Below are 16,663 nucleotides of genomic sequence, written 5' to 3' on the forward strand. Positions count from 1 at the left end.
GCGTGGCCATGATACGTCACAATGCGAGGCCGAGGGAGGAACTCTGACGTCTGGGAAGGCCTGGTTTCCCGACCAGATGCCGAGGGCCCTCAAAGTCCCTAGCAACGGCTGCGGAGGGAGATGGAAGTCGTTTTGGACGCAGGCTCAGTGTTTGGTCCCAGCGTTAGGTGGAGTCCGGAGAGACTCGGGATCAGATGGGTCCGGAGAGACTCAGGATCAGATGGGTTGGGGTCTGGATGTGGCTCTAAGTGAAAGGCCTGTGGGGGTCAATGAAGGGGAGCCCCCTGTTCTGAGACCATGTGGGACCCTGCGTCCTGGGGTTCTCCCTGGGTTTACTCATTGGAGAAGACTGGCTTTGGTGATAGGGCTCCTGGTGGTCAGTAATTAAGAGACTGGAAGATATTAACGATCGATAGCCCAACTGTCAAGGTTTATGGTCGTTGAGGGAATGCCGTGGGAATCAGTGGTTGAGAAAAGGAGTAGGAAAGTGTGTGTCAATGAATGACCTTGGTGTCCAGTCTGGGTTTGCAATTTAATGTGATAGAGAAGCTTGGGGCTGGAGAAGGTTTTAGTGAAAGAGGTTTCAGATTTAATTTGGAGTCAATGTTTGAGGAGGCCTGTACATGTCTGTGGTTTAGGGGCCTGAGGAGGCTGGAGCTTTGCAGGCCCAAGGGCCCTGGAGAGTGGGTGGGTTGAGGCCTAATAATTGACTGCTGGTTACAGTCGTGATTAAAGCTACATTTACGTAGTGGAGCTACATGCAGTTCAGTTCTTCAAGTCTAAGTCTGTCTTAAAAATAACAGTGAAAAACATTTCCCTTCCTATATTCATATCACTGTCTACAAATTTCTGGACGAGGTGATTATGAGTTTGCTACTAAAGTCGACTTTTTTTTCTCTCTAGTTCCGAACTTTACCGTGTCGTTTCATAAATATTTTCTTTCAGATTTATTCCAACACAAGAAAAAAATCTCTATTACCCACACTTCTGATTCTTATTGAGGAACATTTTTTTTTTGTTGTTTCTTACTACAGTTTTCACAATTGCAATACTTTGGGTAAATATTTTATTTCATCACTTAAATTCTCATCACATACATACATGTATGTATGCATATATAGTATATATCTCTCTATATATATCTATGTATCTATCTGTCTGTCTATCTATCTATCTATCTATCTATCTATCTATCTATCTATCCATCCATCCAGAGGGAATCAGTCTTGCCCTGTCTCCCAGGCTGCACTACAGTGGTGCCATCAGCTCACTGTAACCTTCAGCTCCTAAGCTTAAGGGATCCTCCTGGCTCAGCCTCCCAAGTAGCTGGGACTACATATAAAATTTTTCAATGGCTGTATCATATCAGAAGGTTGTACCAGTGGCTTAGTAAATGGAGTCACATTAAATGTTTGCCTTAATTAGGATGGAATTGACAAGTATAAAATATTCAATTCTATTTCTATATTTTCTCTCTATATATAACATTCTCATTCTCTAATTACCCAAGTTCTTCCATTCCCACCCCAAGATTTGTGGTTCACTTTTTTATGTCCTAGACCTTATGGTTACATTTATTCTTAAGTAGCTTATACTGTTTTTTCATAATTCCTCTAGAAGAGGAAGTCATTTTTTAAAAAATTGAGACAGAGTCTCATACTGTTGCCCAGGCTAGAGTGCAGTGGTATGATCTTGGCTCACTGCAACCTCCACGTCCCAAGCTCAAGGGATTCTCCCACTTCAGTAGCTGGGACTACAGGCACTCGCCACCATGGCCAGCTAATTTTTTTATTTTTTGTAGAAATTAAGTTTCACCATGTTGCCGAGGCCGGTCTTGAACTCCTGAGCCCAAGCGATCCACCTGAGGCATTACCTGCCTCAGACTCCAAAGTGCTAGGATTATAGGCATGAGCCACTGCTCCTAGTCAAGCATTTCTTAAATCCAAATATTTGCTGGAGTATGCCTACCTAATGCATGTATTAAGGCCTATTCCTCTGAGAGTCTGGGTTGATTCGATTTGGAGTACAATCCCTGATAGTGTTGATAAAATTCTCTAGGGGATGCTATTGTGACATACTTGGTAACAGCCACAGCCTAATATACGCTAAAATGGATGGAATTTTGTGAGAAACAAGAAAATTTCTTCTAATAGTGATGATTTTTTGTAGAAAAAATATGAAACATCTATATTTAATACAGGATTTGAACACAAGGTATTGTTAGAATTCTAGGTTGTGTGAAGTTACATGTCAAGATGTTACTGAAATGCCAAGGGTTCGGCCTAGGTCCTGTTCCTTGCCACACACACAGAAAGACAATCACTGAGATAATGAGTATTGTGAGAGAAGAAAGCCTTTTTTGGGTAACATCAGGTGGGAGAGGAAGATAAATATCAAATCTGTCTCCCCACAACTAACTGAAATTGGTGGCTTATATAACAGGTAAGGAATATAAAACAGGAATTAGCGAAGGGTAAGGAAGGGGAGTTGGCTAACAGGAATCAGGTGGTCGGTTAGGCAATCATGATGGATGACGGGTCCGCCATCTCATTGTCTAGATGCAGTGATCTGGTAAGTTTCAGTTCCTTGATACTATCTGGGAGGCCTGATGGTTGGTTTCAGGAGAAACGAACTCAGATAAGACAAATGTAAGTTTCAAGCTTTAAGACTAGGAGGGTCAATGTCTATATTTATTCAAAAAGACTGTTAACATCAGTTCTGTGGGGAAATCAGGCCAGTTTAAAAAATGATTAGCAAAGATAGGGAATATGGTAGAAATGTAAAGGAAATAAAGGTTAAAGTGATATATAGAGCATAGGGAATGATGGCATGATATGTAAAAGGCATATCTAAATTTTGAATAAAGATAATGAAGGGCAGAGAATGAAGAGATTAAATGGAAAATTTGTCAGGCCATGGGGGAGACTGCCAACAGATTTGGTCCGAAGCCAGCCATATGGAAGCCAATGTTAGAAGGTGTCTATAGGGAAAGTAGTAGAATGGATATGTGGATAAGTGGGGTAATCATAGCAACATTAACTTTTATTGCCAGGCTGACTGGATTTTGTGTTAGTAATTGAGGTAGCATGGTAGGGGGTAAGTTTCTTTTGTATTTTTCTAGCCTATGGGTAGTCTTATCTTTCACGCAGTGACAGTAATGATGCAATAATAAGGAACAGCCAGTTTCATATATAAGTATAAAATATATTACATATATCTTTTGAGATGGAGTCTTGCTCTTGTCCCCAGGCTGGTGCAATGGTGTGACCTTGGCTCACTGCAACCTCCGCCTCCTGGGTTCAAGCGATTCTCCCACCTCAGCCTCCCTAGTAGCTGGGATTACAGGCACCCATAACCACACCCAGCTAATTTTTTGTATTTTTAGTAGAGATGGGGTTTCACCATGTTGGCCAGGTTGGTCTCAAACTCCAGACCTCAGGTGATCCACCCGCCTTGGCCTCCCGAAGTGCTGGGATTACAGGTATGAACCACCGTGCCCGACCTCTAAGAAATATTTAAAGGTGGCATAAGTCTTGGTTTAAAAGGAAGAAGGTGGTCCCTTAGGCCCCTTGTGTGATGCCATCCAAGACATAATTGTAGAATTATAGAAGATGCTATTAGTTACATGACAAGGGATCAGTGTATTAGGGACAATAAAATGGGAAAAATTCAGATGTGACATCTGTGTAGGTACCACATGCCAAATGTGACTGAAGAAGGTGACAGACAACACATCTGGGCACCAGCAGCAGCACCCATTCAGTAACACATTTTATCCTATTCAGAAGCACATCTGCTTCTGGAGAGATCAACATGGTTCATTGGCCTGTTGCAAAATTTCCAAATGATCATTGTTTCTCATATTTCCCTCTTTCTTTAGAAGCACAGGAGAATGTGCCCACAGTGAAGCTAAAGGTTGAACACTGAGAATAAGTTTCACTCTAAATGTGAGATTGGTGCTTTGGGAAAATTAGTTTGATGATACAGAATGAAGAAAAGGGATACATGTTAAAAACAGGATGATCATCTAAGAGTGTCGCAGATACATTGAAGTCAAAATCTGACATTCTGACTTGACTCTCCCAAGATATTTGTTTAAAATAAGTGTGTCTGCTTATTTCCCTGATGAGTGTGTGGTTCCCTTTAGTGGTCTTTTCCAAACCAAATGTTTAAATGACTAACATCTTGGTTCTTTGCCTTAATTTTTATTGTTTTGGCATTCTCTGAACATGATCTCATCTAGTCTTTTATCCTTAAATATTTATGTCCTGATATTTTCCACATTGCCCTTCTCAAGCCCTTTCTCAACATTTAGGTATCCAGTTGGGTACTTTGTACTTTAATATCTAATAAAAATCTAAATATGTAAATGTTTTTAAAAGTATACTTATTTCTCCTACATTCCAAACCTCAGTAATATTCACTCTCGCAAAGGCAGTTTCCACTTATCTCTTGACTCAAGCAGAATACTTAGGAGCAAACCTTAATTCCTCACTTTCTTCATCCCCTCATTTTGAACTCATCAGTGAGCCTTATCTTCCTCCATTATATATCCTCCTTTCTTCCCCCTCTGTCTGTCTCCTTTGCTCCTTCAGACCACTTCTCATAATTTGCAGATACCTCATTTTTTAGTTTGCTTGTGTTTTTATTTTGTTTTCCCCAACCAGAACGTAAGCTCACTGAGAATAAAGAATATGTTTGTGTGTCACCAGCATCAGCACCATGGCCAGTACTTGATGGGCATTTAATAAGGATTTGTAGAATAACTGAATGTAGCCCTTGTAATTTTGGATCAGGTTTCCCTTCTACCTCTATTTCTCTCATCTAAAGGTGATTTTCTTGTTTGTTTTAATACTCTCTCTGCATGTTTTTCAAGATGACATTTAGAAAGTAGCCAAATCTATATTTATTCATTGTGAGTTATTTAAGCTTGCTTGTATACTTACTGCTTTTGCCACATGGTTTGTGTAATTTTTTTTAACAAGTTGCCCATAGATAAGGAATATTATTAAATAGTATTTATAGGCCGGGTACAGTGGCTCATGGCCTTTGGGAGGCCAAGGCGGGCAGATCATGAGGTCAGGAGTTCAAGACCAGCCTGGCCAACATAGTGAAACTCTGTCTCTACTAAAAATACAAAAATTAGCTGGGCGTGGTAGCATGCATCTGTAATCCCAGCTACTCGGGAGGTTGAGGCAGGAGAATCGCTTGAACTTGGGACGCAGAGGTTGCAGTGAGCCAAGATCACACCACTGTACTCCAGCCGGGGCAATGGGGCAAGACTCCATCTAAAAAAAATAGTAATTACAATACTAATATTTAATGATATTAGATTCCTTAATATATTGTTATATAAGTATTTTATTATGTTAAGGAATCTAATATCATTAAATATTATACAATATTATTATTATTATACTGAGATCATGTAGTAGACAGTAAAGAGCCAATCCACACCTTTGCATTTATTGTTTTTTCCTTTTCTAGAAATAAAAAATGTTGGTCATCTTTTTCAGGGACATTTGGATAATCAACATTGTCTGAAGAGAAGGAACAATGCTATGAACATAATGTCTTTGAAAATATGGTTCATCTGGGCCAGAATCATTTTCCTTTAAGGTAAAATCATGGAAAAACTCAAATTTTAAACAAAACAGGAAGCCATGAAATAGAGTTCTTATGAGTGAAATGGAGATGGGAAATCCTTTCTCCATGCAAAGCATGAGAAATTTTATACAAAATCACTTTCCCTGGACGTAGAAAATCCATTAGCATGAAGTCTCAATTTATTAAGCATTGGAGAGCTCCCCAAATTGAGAAACCTCATGTATGCTGTGAATGTGGGAAACTGTATACCACCAAAGTCCAGGTTCACTGAACGTGACAGAATGCATACAGGAGAGAAATCCCATGAATGTGCTGAATATGGCAAAGAATGTTATAGAAAGAATGTATTATGCACGAAAGAAACAAAAGAGAAGAAAAACCCATCAATGCATTGAATGTGGAAAGCCGTCCTCATTAAATCACATCTTCTTTTACATCAGAAAACCCATACTGGAGAGAAACCCTGCATATGCAATGATTGCAGAAAAGGCTTCACCCAGAAGGACAGTTTCATTGTACAGCAGGAAACTTTTACTCTAGAGAATCCCTGTATATGCAGTAAATGTGGATAAAGCTTTATCCAGAAGTTGGGTCTCATTTCACATCAGAGATTTCATATTGACAAGACTCCCTTTGTATGTAGTGAATGTGGAAAATCCTGTTCTCAGAAGTCATGTGTCATTACACGCCAGAAAATTCATAAAGGAGAGATGACTCCTGAATGTAGTGAATGTGGGAAAGCTTTCATAGGAAGCCACAGCTCATTGTACATCAAAAAATTCATACAGGAGAGAGAACTTTTGAATGTATCACAAATGGGACAGCTTTTGTCTACAAGCCTTGCGTTATTAAACATGAGAAAATACAAGGGAGAAATGTCAATTCGGTGAAGGTGGAAAATCCCTGCACAAAGAATTGCAGCTTCTTACAAGTGAAACTGTGAACACATAAGCAAAACCCTGTTAATGCAGTGATTGTTTTAAAATGCCTCTAACTCCTCAGATATCATTAAATATCAGTGGACTCCTAGAAAATAGGAACATAGTTCTTTTGGAACCGTCTCTTGCTCCATATGTGCCTTCAGGAGAGAGCAGAAAATATGCCCAAAGGAAAAAACTTATAAATGCAGTGAGTGTGGTAGTGGCTTCAGTGATCAATGACGTCACATTTTATGTCTCAAAAATTCAGGCTGGGCACGGTGGCTCACACGTGTAAGACTGAGGTGGGTGGATTACAAGGTCAGGAGTCTGAGGCTAGCCTGGCCAACATGGTGAAACCCCGTCTCTACTAAAAATACAAAAATTAGCCGGGCATGGTGTCAGGCACCTTAATCCCAGATACTCGGGAGGCTGAGGCAGGAGAATCACTTGAACCCAGGAGGCAGAAGTTGCAGTGAGCCGAGATCATGCCATCGCTCTCCAGCCTGGGTGACAAGAGCAAGACTCTGTCTCAAAAAAAAAAAAAAAATTTTATATGCAATCATGAGGCATTTCATTCAAATTTAGGGGCAGTGTCATATGAGGTGCAGAAAGAAGTAGGACTTCTGAAGGTACCAGCCTGCTAACTAAATAATTCTGAGCATGGAGTGAATTTAAAAGTGCTTCCAGGCTGGGTGTAGTGGCTAATGCCTGTAATCCCAGCACACTGGGAGGCTGAGGCAGGAGGCTCTCTTGAGCTCAGGAGTTTGAGACCCGCCTGGACAACATAAGGAGACTACCCTGCCTCTACAAAAAAATTTGAAAAATTAGCCAGGCATGGTGGCATGCACCTGAAGTCCCAGCTAGGTGGGAGGCTGAGGTGGGAAGATTGCTTGAGCCCAGGAGGGTTACTAGTAGGGTGATTGCTGTATTAACCCCATGCAGGCTGGTAGTCCTCTAGCCACTGAATCCAATTGCTGACTATTGTATTATGTAGGTCTATTTTGAGCCCCATGTTTTTGAGTCAGAATGCCTAGGGTGTTTTCTTGATTTTCATGTACAAACAATGTAAACAAAATTTATAATTTGGATTTTCCAGTGCTGGGGCATCTATGAGATCCTTTAAATTGTTTCTAACATTAATTGATTTTTTTCTGTCCAATCCAGAGAGTCTGCTTGTCTCATTTTAAAAGAGTATAGAAAGATGAGCTTTTAATGAAAAATTCAGACTCTAATTTCTGCAATAATTTTCCAGTTCCAGAAATCCTCTTAGTTGTTTTCTCTGTTTTTAGAGTAAGCAAGGAAAATATTTGTTTTATTCTATTTGGATCAATAAAAAGGCCTTTCTTGGATAACAGATAACTCTAAATATTTTACTCATTGTTGACAGAACTCAAGATTTTTTATTGGAGACCCCATGTCTCTTTGAAAGCAATTTTTGTAACAAGTGAATCCCATCTTTTTATAGCAGCTTTCTCATCTTCTGAAAAAAGAAGGAAATCATCCACATATTGTTTTAAAGTGTAGTTTTCAAAAAATGCAGCATACAAGACATTTGGTTTCAATGTTTCTGAGAAATAAGTTGGACTCTGAGTATATCCCTGAGGCACAACCATCTATGTCCATTGTTCGTCTTTCCATGTGAAGCCAAGTAGTAACTAAATCTCTATCAACAGAAATGCTAAGAAGAGCACTACATAAATCTATCAGAGTAAAAAAGTAACCATTAGCTAAGATGGCAGCTACCTACATATAGTGTTATTCAGTGTTGAATGTAGAGGAACTACATATAGTACTGTCCATCCCCATATGTTATTAATATGTTATTGATTGTTCTGAGATCCTGTACAGATTTCCACCCTTTATAGTTTGGCTGTCTCACAGGAAGAATTGTAGTTAACATAGGCTTGTACAGGCAATAGTCAACCCTCTTTTAAAAAAATTTTATTTTTAACTTTTGTGAGTACATAGAAGATATATATATATATATATTTATGGGTTATATGAGATATTTTGATATAGGCTTATGATGTGTAATAATCACATGAGGGTAAATGAGGTATCTATCCCCTCAAGTATTTATCCTTCATGTTACAAGCAATCTGATGATACTCTTGTAATTATTTTAGAATGTACAATAAATTATTTTTGATGAGTCACCCTGCTGTGCTAGCATATACTAGGCCTAATTATTTCCAACTATTTTTATATCCATTAACCATCTCTACATCCCCCACCCAAAACTACGACCCTTTTCAGCCTCTGATAACCATTATTCTACTCTCTATCTCCATGAGTTCAATTATTTAAATTTTTAGATCCCACAAATAAGTGAAGATGTGAAGTTTGTCTTTCTGTGCCTGGCTTATTTCACTTAGCATAATGGCCTCCGGTTCCATCCATGTTGTTGCAAATGTCAGAATCTCATTCTTTTTTTATAGCTGAATAGTACTGCATTGTGTATAAGTACCACATTTCCTTTATCCATTCATCTGTTGGTGGACACTTAGGTTCCTTCCAAATTTTGACTATTGTGAATACTGTTACAATAAATATGAAAGTACAGATAAGTCTTCAGTATACTGACTTCCTTTCTTTTGGATACACAGCTAGCAGTGGGATTGCTGGATCATATGGTACCTCTATTTTTAGATTTTTGAGGAACGTCCAAACTGTTCTCCATAGTGGATGTACTAATTTACATTATTACCAACAGTGTATGAGGGTCGCTCTTCTCCATATCCTCTCCAGATTTTGTTATTGCCTGACATTTGGATAAAAGTCATTTTAACTGGTGAGAAATGATACCTCATTGTACTTTGGATTTACGTTTCTCTGATGATCACTGATGTTGATCACCTTCCCATATACCCCTTTGCCATTTGTATGTCTTCTTTTGGGAAATGTCTATTCAGATCTTTTGCCCATTTTTAATCAGATTATTAGATATTCCCCCTCTAGAGTTGTTTGGGCTCTTTATATATTCTAGTTATTAATCCCTTATCACATGGGTAGTTTGCAAATATTTTTCCCATTCTGTGGGTTTTCTCTTCATTTTGTTAATTGTTTCCTTTGCTGTGCCAAAGTTTTTAACTCGACATGATCTCATTTGTCCATTTTTGCTTTGGTTGCTGTGCTTGTAGGGTATTACTTAAGAAATCTTCCACCGACCAATGTTCTGGTGAGTTTCCACAATGCTTTCTTATAGCAGTTTCATAGGTTGAGGTCTTAGATTTAAGTATTTAATCCTATTACTTGACATTTTGTATACAGTGAGAGATAGGTACCCAGTTTTATTCTTTTGAATATAAATATCCAGTTTTCCCAGCATCACTTATTAACGATAACTGTCTTTTCCTCAAGGTATGTTCTTGGCACCTTTGTCAAAAAGGTGCTCACTGTAGATGTATGTATTTATCTCTGGATTCTCTATTCTGTTCCACTGATCTGTGTGTCTGATTTTATGCCAGTAGCATGGTGTTTTGGTTACTATAGCTCTCTGGTATAATTTAAAGTCAGGTTGTGATTCCTCCAGTTTTGTTCTTTTTGCTTAGGTTGGTTTTGGCTATTCTGGATCTTTTGTGTTCCCATATGAATTTTAGTTTTTTCTTCCCTATTTCTGTGGAGAAAGTCATTGGTATTTTGAGAGGAATTGCATTAAATCTGTAGATTGCTTTAAGTAGTATGAACATTTTAATCTGTCAATTCTTTCATTCCGAAACATGGAATATCTTACATTTGTTTGTGTTTTCAATATCTTGCATCAATGTTTTATACTTTTTGATTGTAGAGATCTTTCACTTGTTTTGTTATGTCCTAGTATTTTGTTTCATTTGCAGCTGTTATAAATGGGATTTGTGTTTTTTAATGTTTTCCTATGTTTTTCATATGGAAACACAAAAGACCCAGAATAGTCAAAATGATCCTAAGCAAAAAGAACAAAACTGGAGATTCTAGCCAGGGCTGATCTAAATGCTTCATCCATGAGTGCTAGCTAAGTTCTGCTCAGTGTTGCTGGCTGCTGTGACAGAGCAGCACTGAGTTCACATGCATAGTCCCGCAATCACTGTACTCTCTCTGCCCAACCCAAGAGCACAGGTTCTCTCTTTGCACCAGGCGGCCACCGCTGGGGGAAGGGGTGGGGTGGTGTTGGCAATTCGAGACTGTTTTTTCTACCCTACTCAGTGCTTCTTTCAGTGATATGAAGTAAAAACCAGGTACTGTAATTGCTCACCTGATTTTTGGCTCTTATGAAGCTGCTTCTTTTGTGTGGATAGCTGCTCAATTCCTGCAGGGAGGACGACTGATGGAGGCTCTTATTCAAATATCTTTCTCCACTTCCTACTTGATTAGTTGTTTCTTTAAATCACTCTCTATCCCATGCAGGCTGATCCACATACTGGAAATACTCACATGACACAGTTGCTATGTCTGTCCTGTAAATGCTATACTAAACATAGATACCCAGACAAATATGCTCATTTGGCTGTAAGACAAGTCGTGGGCAGAGACCTGGAGGTGGCCTGTGTAGCAAAACATTTACCATTCCCAACAGGAAGTGTGGCCTTTACCCTTACCTACCTGGAGGTGATGCCCATTTTTTTCATATGTCGTGCCTGACGAAAGTATTTTTGTTTTCCCATGGGCTTGACCATCAGACAGTCTAAGAATTTGCCTTATGGCGGGGGCTTTGGGTCTCACAGTAACAGCTTAGCCTCTGGAGGAGGTAGACTTAAGGGCAGCCAAGCAGGCAGTATGCACTGAAGCTTCAGAAAAAACTCTGGTCTCCAAGGCTTGGGAGAGATTTACTGAATGAAAACATTCGTGAGTATTATCTCATATTGCTGCTGAGAAAGTAACATATCAGGACCACATGGAGAGAGGACAACTGAAAACTCAGCGTTTTGGGTACTAGTCCTGGAGTCTGTCTTCTATGTTTCTTCCCATTGCTGATTTTAATCTGTATCCTTTCCCCAGAATAGTGAGTAAAATAGCTCTCAGTGAGTTCTGTGTGTCCTTCAGAGAATTACCAATACTGAGGGTGAATTGGGGGACCTGAAATCTTACAAATGGTGTCAGAAGAAATGGTGGCCTTGTGAAAACTGAGTTTCTTCTACAGTTTGCTTGCCTACAAATCCTCATGAAGGGAATAGATAGTGGACCTTGTCAAATGTAGATTTGTCTGTTGCAAAATCCAAAGGATTGATTTTGATGATTAAATTTTACACATCTTCATTAATTACATAACCAATGAATGCTCCTTACTTTTTGGCAAAAATAAGTGTGACAATTTTCATAACCATTCCATGCTGTTGAATTGAGACGTAGAGTTGGCTTATGTAACAATTAAAAGAATGATGTAATCTTCTGGTTAAACTGTCTGATACTGGTGCTTTCATCTTTGAGAGAATGCTATACATCTCTCTTTCTTCTAGGGATAAATTTCTGTCTCGATTTCTTATCTCTGCAGGAGTCAATATTGGTGGAGCACATTTTTCTAGAATATTTCTATATAATCATTTTCAAGTTATTTTGCCTTTAATTATACAAACAAGTCCAGTAACCTCCAATGTGAATTACTGACATTGTGTTCTTGCTTTTACTCTTACCTCACGAGACATCCTTCTCAGGAACGTTTTCCGATTCTGTGTATCTGTTGAATACTTAAAAGTGGTATAGCTCAGACATCTGAAAATTAAGGGTTAACTAATCTAGCTAACTAATGGGTAGAAGAACTCAGGGAAGCCTGGAACCCAGTGAGACACATAAATCTCTCTGCGGGTCCCTCATGGGTCAGACCTCAGTATTTCCTGTTCCTTCCATATTAGACCCTGTGTGCCTCTAGAGATCATGAAAAAGTAAGAGCTTTTCCCAAACACTGCAGCAGCCTGTTTGAAGACACACATAAGAGACTTGTCATTGGTGTTGGTAATTAGCAACTGGGAAACAAAATTTCAGAAGTGTTCTCAGCTCCCCAGGCCTTCACTGTCATTTATCCCATAGGTAAAGTGACAATTGCAGTTCTGAGGGGACGTGAGGTCACAGAATCACAAACCTTTATTTGAGGTGTGGCTGCCTCCCTCCCTCATGTAATGGCTGTCACAACCTTCACACTGAGCTCACTGTCCTGGCAGAGGGAAGAAGTCCAGTGAGTATTTTCTGTTGCACTCTGAGATGCAGAGTCTGCAAGGAAAGGAAGTCTTACTACATGCTCATGTCTACAAAGGGAGTATTCTGGGGTAGAAGCAGATTCAGTGGCAAGGCCAGTCAAGGAGGAGGAATAATACCTTAGCTCTGAGTCGGGTTAGTAAAAAGACCGGCGTCCTAGACCATATGCCAGTCCTCAATGGCTCCTATTATAATTTAATAAAACTCTCACTGAGGATGTTAGTGAATAATTCAAGTGATAAAATCTCATATCTCATTTTGAAGATGCTTAAGAATTGTAATATGAAATAATTCAGGTTGTTCACATTGCCTTGCTTGAATTATAGACTACGTTTTCAAAATTATTGTTACGGTCACATTTATAATGCCTATGTGTTTATAAGAAAGATTAGGATGGAACTATAAGAACTACATAATCCTGTACAAAAACCATGATGTCAATTCATCTCTGGAATAAAAAATATTTTATATAAATCTAGGTTTATTATTATGTTAATGGAGGTCACAACTGTGTCTACAATGAAGTATCCATGTTCTGATGATTATGGGAGAGTGCATTTTCTCTTAAAGTTAAGGACTCATTAAAGGAAAAGGTAATATTTTAATTATGGATATCAGATGACATTGCCAGGACCAATTATGTCTTGTGTTATTTCTTCTGGTTTAATAACATATGAACATCAGTCTCAGGCTCATGACACGTTTTTCTGTTACTTGAATTTTTACATTGCAGAAGATTTCATATTCTTAAATTCCTACCCCCAAGAGCATAGTTCTGTTGGGTATATTTGAGTAGCAGAATTGTTGAGACATAGGTTTATATCTATTCCAACATTTAAGAGGTCACATCGCTTTTGTATGTTTTGTTTTTTATATAAATGAAATCATACAGCAAGAACCTGTCTATATTTAGCTCTTAAATTTTTATGATTTTTCAAATGTACTATTGATTTCCATTAGCATTGATACATAACATTCCTTCTGTTAATATCAAATATTTGAATCATTCTATTCTGAGGGAGCAAGTGGTTGGTCTTCTGGTTTGGGACTGTTATGACTAGTGCTGATATACAAATTCTGGAATTTGTCTTTTGATGATATATTTAGAAATTCATTTGGGGCATACTTATAAGAGGGGAATTGTCGAGACAGAGGTTGATACCTGTTCCACTTAAGTAGGTACTGCCAAACAGTTCTCCAAAATGCCTGTGCCAATTTTAACACCCATCAGCAGCACATGGAATTCCTGGCACATGTTTGCCAAAACTTGGTATTTCCTGCCATTTTAATTTTAGACTTCTAGTTGGCGTATGATGGCACCAGGTGGTGGTGTTATTTGAAGTTTCATGATTACTGAGGACATCAAAACTTTCCTCATAGTTACTACTCACTGGACAATTTCCATTTTTTTGTTTCTGATGTAATGTTTTCCCTATACTTCATTATATTATGTGATATGTGTTCTTTATGCTACATACAACTCTTCATACCTATGCTCCCCGCTGTGTGTATGCGTGTGTGTGTGTGTGTGTGTGTGTGTGTGTGTGTGTGTGATGGCGGCCAACTTTTTTTTTTTTTTTTTTTTTTTTTTTTTTTGAGGCCGGAGTCTCACTCTGCTCGCCCAGGCTGGGTGCAGTGGCGGATCTCAGCTCACTGCAAGCTCCGCCTCCCGGGTTCCCGTCATTCTCCTGCCTCAGCCTCCCGAGTGGCTGGGACTACGAAGCCGCCACCATGACTAGTTTTTGTATTTTTAGTAGAGGCGGGTTTCGTGTTAGCCAAGGATGGTCTCGATCTCCTGACCTCGTGATCTGCCCGTCTCAGCCTCCCAAAGTGCTGGGATTACAGGCTTGAGCCACCGCGCCCGGCCGGCGGCCAACTCTTATTTAATGTTCTAATTTGTCATTTCACCCATATCATCAATGTGTTTCATACTGTTTATAAAACATCCTCAGATTCTAAGACCATAGCAAATATTTCATTTTGTAATTCTCAAAATTGCATTATCTGGTTGTAAATTTCAATCAGCAATCCATTAGTATTGGTTTGTTGAATGGCATGGGTAGTGAATGAGGCTGTTTCTTTTCTTACATATTACTAGCAAAATCACTGTATTCTGAAAATGTTGAATTACGCTTTTTTTTTTCCATTTGCTCTCACTTGTGGGGAAAAGAAAGAGAGATCAGACTGTTACTGTGTCTATGTAGAAAGAAGTAGACACAAGAAACTCCATTTTGTTCTGTACTACAGAAAATTTTCTGCCTTTAGATGCTGTTAATCTGTAACCCTAACCCCAGCCTTGTGCTTGCAGAGACATGTGCTCTGTTGACTTAAGGTTTAATGGATTTAGGGCTGTGCAGGATGTGCTTTGATAAAAATGTGTTTGAAGGCAGTATGGTTGGTAAAAGTCTACCCCCTCTCTGAGATGGTAGAGAGTAATCAGTTAATACTGAGGGAACTCAGAGACCAGTGCTGGCGCAGGTCCTCTATATGCTGAGCGCCGGTCCCCTGGACCCACTTTTCTTTCTCTATACTTTGTCTCTGTGACTTATTTCTTTTCTCAGTCTCTCGTCCCACCTGATGAGAAACACCCACAGGTGTGGAAGGGCTGGCCCCCTTCATCTGGTGCCCAACGTGGGTGAAATACGCTAGAGCGTGGTCATTGACGACAAGTCGACAAGAGATTCCCAAGTACATCCATGGTCAGCCTTGCGGTAAGCTTGTGCGCTCGGAAGAACCCAGGGTAAAAATAGAGCAAACTGATAGTAAATATGCCTCTTATCTCAGCTTAATTAAAATTCTTTTAAGAAGAGGGGGAGGTAGAGTCTCTACAGAAAATATAATCACACTATCTCAAATGACAGAACAATTCTGCCCATGGTTTTTAGATCTAAAAGATTGGGACAAAATTGGCAAAGAATTAAAACAAGCAAGTCGGGAGGGTAAAATTGTTGCACTTACAGTATGGAATGATTGGGCCATTATTAAAGTACCTTTAGAATAGTTTCAACAGGAGAAGACAGCATATCAGTTTCTGATGCCCCTGAAAGCTGTGTAATAGATTGTGAGGAAGAGGCAGGGACAGAATCCTGGAAAGGAACAGAAAGTTTACGTTGTAAATATGTAGCAGAGTCTGTAATGGCTCGGTCAACGCAAAATGTTGACTACAATCAATTACAGGAGGTAATATACCCTGAAACATTAAAATTAGAAGAAAAAGGTCCAGAATTAGCGGGGCCATCAGAGTCTAAACCACGAAGACCAACTCCTCTTCCAGCAGTTCAGATGCCTGTAACATTACAACCTCAAATGCAGGTTAGACAAGTCCAAACCCCAAGAGAATATCAAATAGAGAAAGACAGAGTCTCTGTCACGGCAATGCCAATCCAAATACAGTATCCACAATAACAGTCGGTAGAAAATAAGACCCAACTGCCAGTAGCCTATCAATACTGGCCGCCAGCTGAACTTCAGTATCGGCTGCCCCCAGAAAATCAGTATGGACAGCCAGGAATGTTTCCAGCACCACAGGGCAGGGCTCTACAGCCTCAGCTGCCCACTATGAGACTTAATCCTGTATCACCACCTAGTGGACAGGGTAATGCATTATATAAGATTATTGACAAGGCGAGAAAACAAGGAGATATTGAGGTTCCCAGTAATATTAGAGTAATATTAGGTACAACCTGGAGAAGGGGCCCAAAAGGGAGAGCCTCCCTTAGCTGAGGCCACATGAGTCATTTTCTATGAAAATGCTCAAAGATATGAAAGAGGGAGTAAAGCATATGGACTCAACTCCCCTTATATGAGGACATTATTAGATTCCATTGCTCATGGACACAGACACATTCCTTATGATTGGGAGATTCTGGCGAAATCATCACTCTCACCCTCTCAATTTTTACAATTTAAGACTTGGTGTATTGATGGGGCACAAGAACAGGTCTGAAGAAACAGGGCTGCCAATCCTCCAG

General features: G+C 39.4%; 1 long non-coding RNA gene across 1 annotated transcript; it reads left to right on the top strand.

Moving 5' to 3' along the window:
* Nucleotides 1-2,368: 2,368 nt before the first annotated feature.
* Nucleotides 2,369-15,337, top strand: LOC116271627. Its single transcript, XR_004180236.1, has 3 exons — nt 2,369-2,442; nt 5,517-5,619; nt 15,254-15,337. It is a non-coding gene; the product is annotated as an uncharacterized LOC116271627 (long non-coding RNA).
* Nucleotides 15,338-16,663: the final 1,326 nt, after the last annotated feature.

Source organism: Papio anubis, chromosome 20, assembly GCF_008728515.1.
Source record: "Papio anubis isolate 15944 chromosome 20, Panubis1.0, whole genome shotgun sequence".
Taxonomy (NCBI): domain Eukaryota; kingdom Metazoa; phylum Chordata; class Mammalia; order Primates; family Cercopithecidae; genus Papio; species Papio anubis.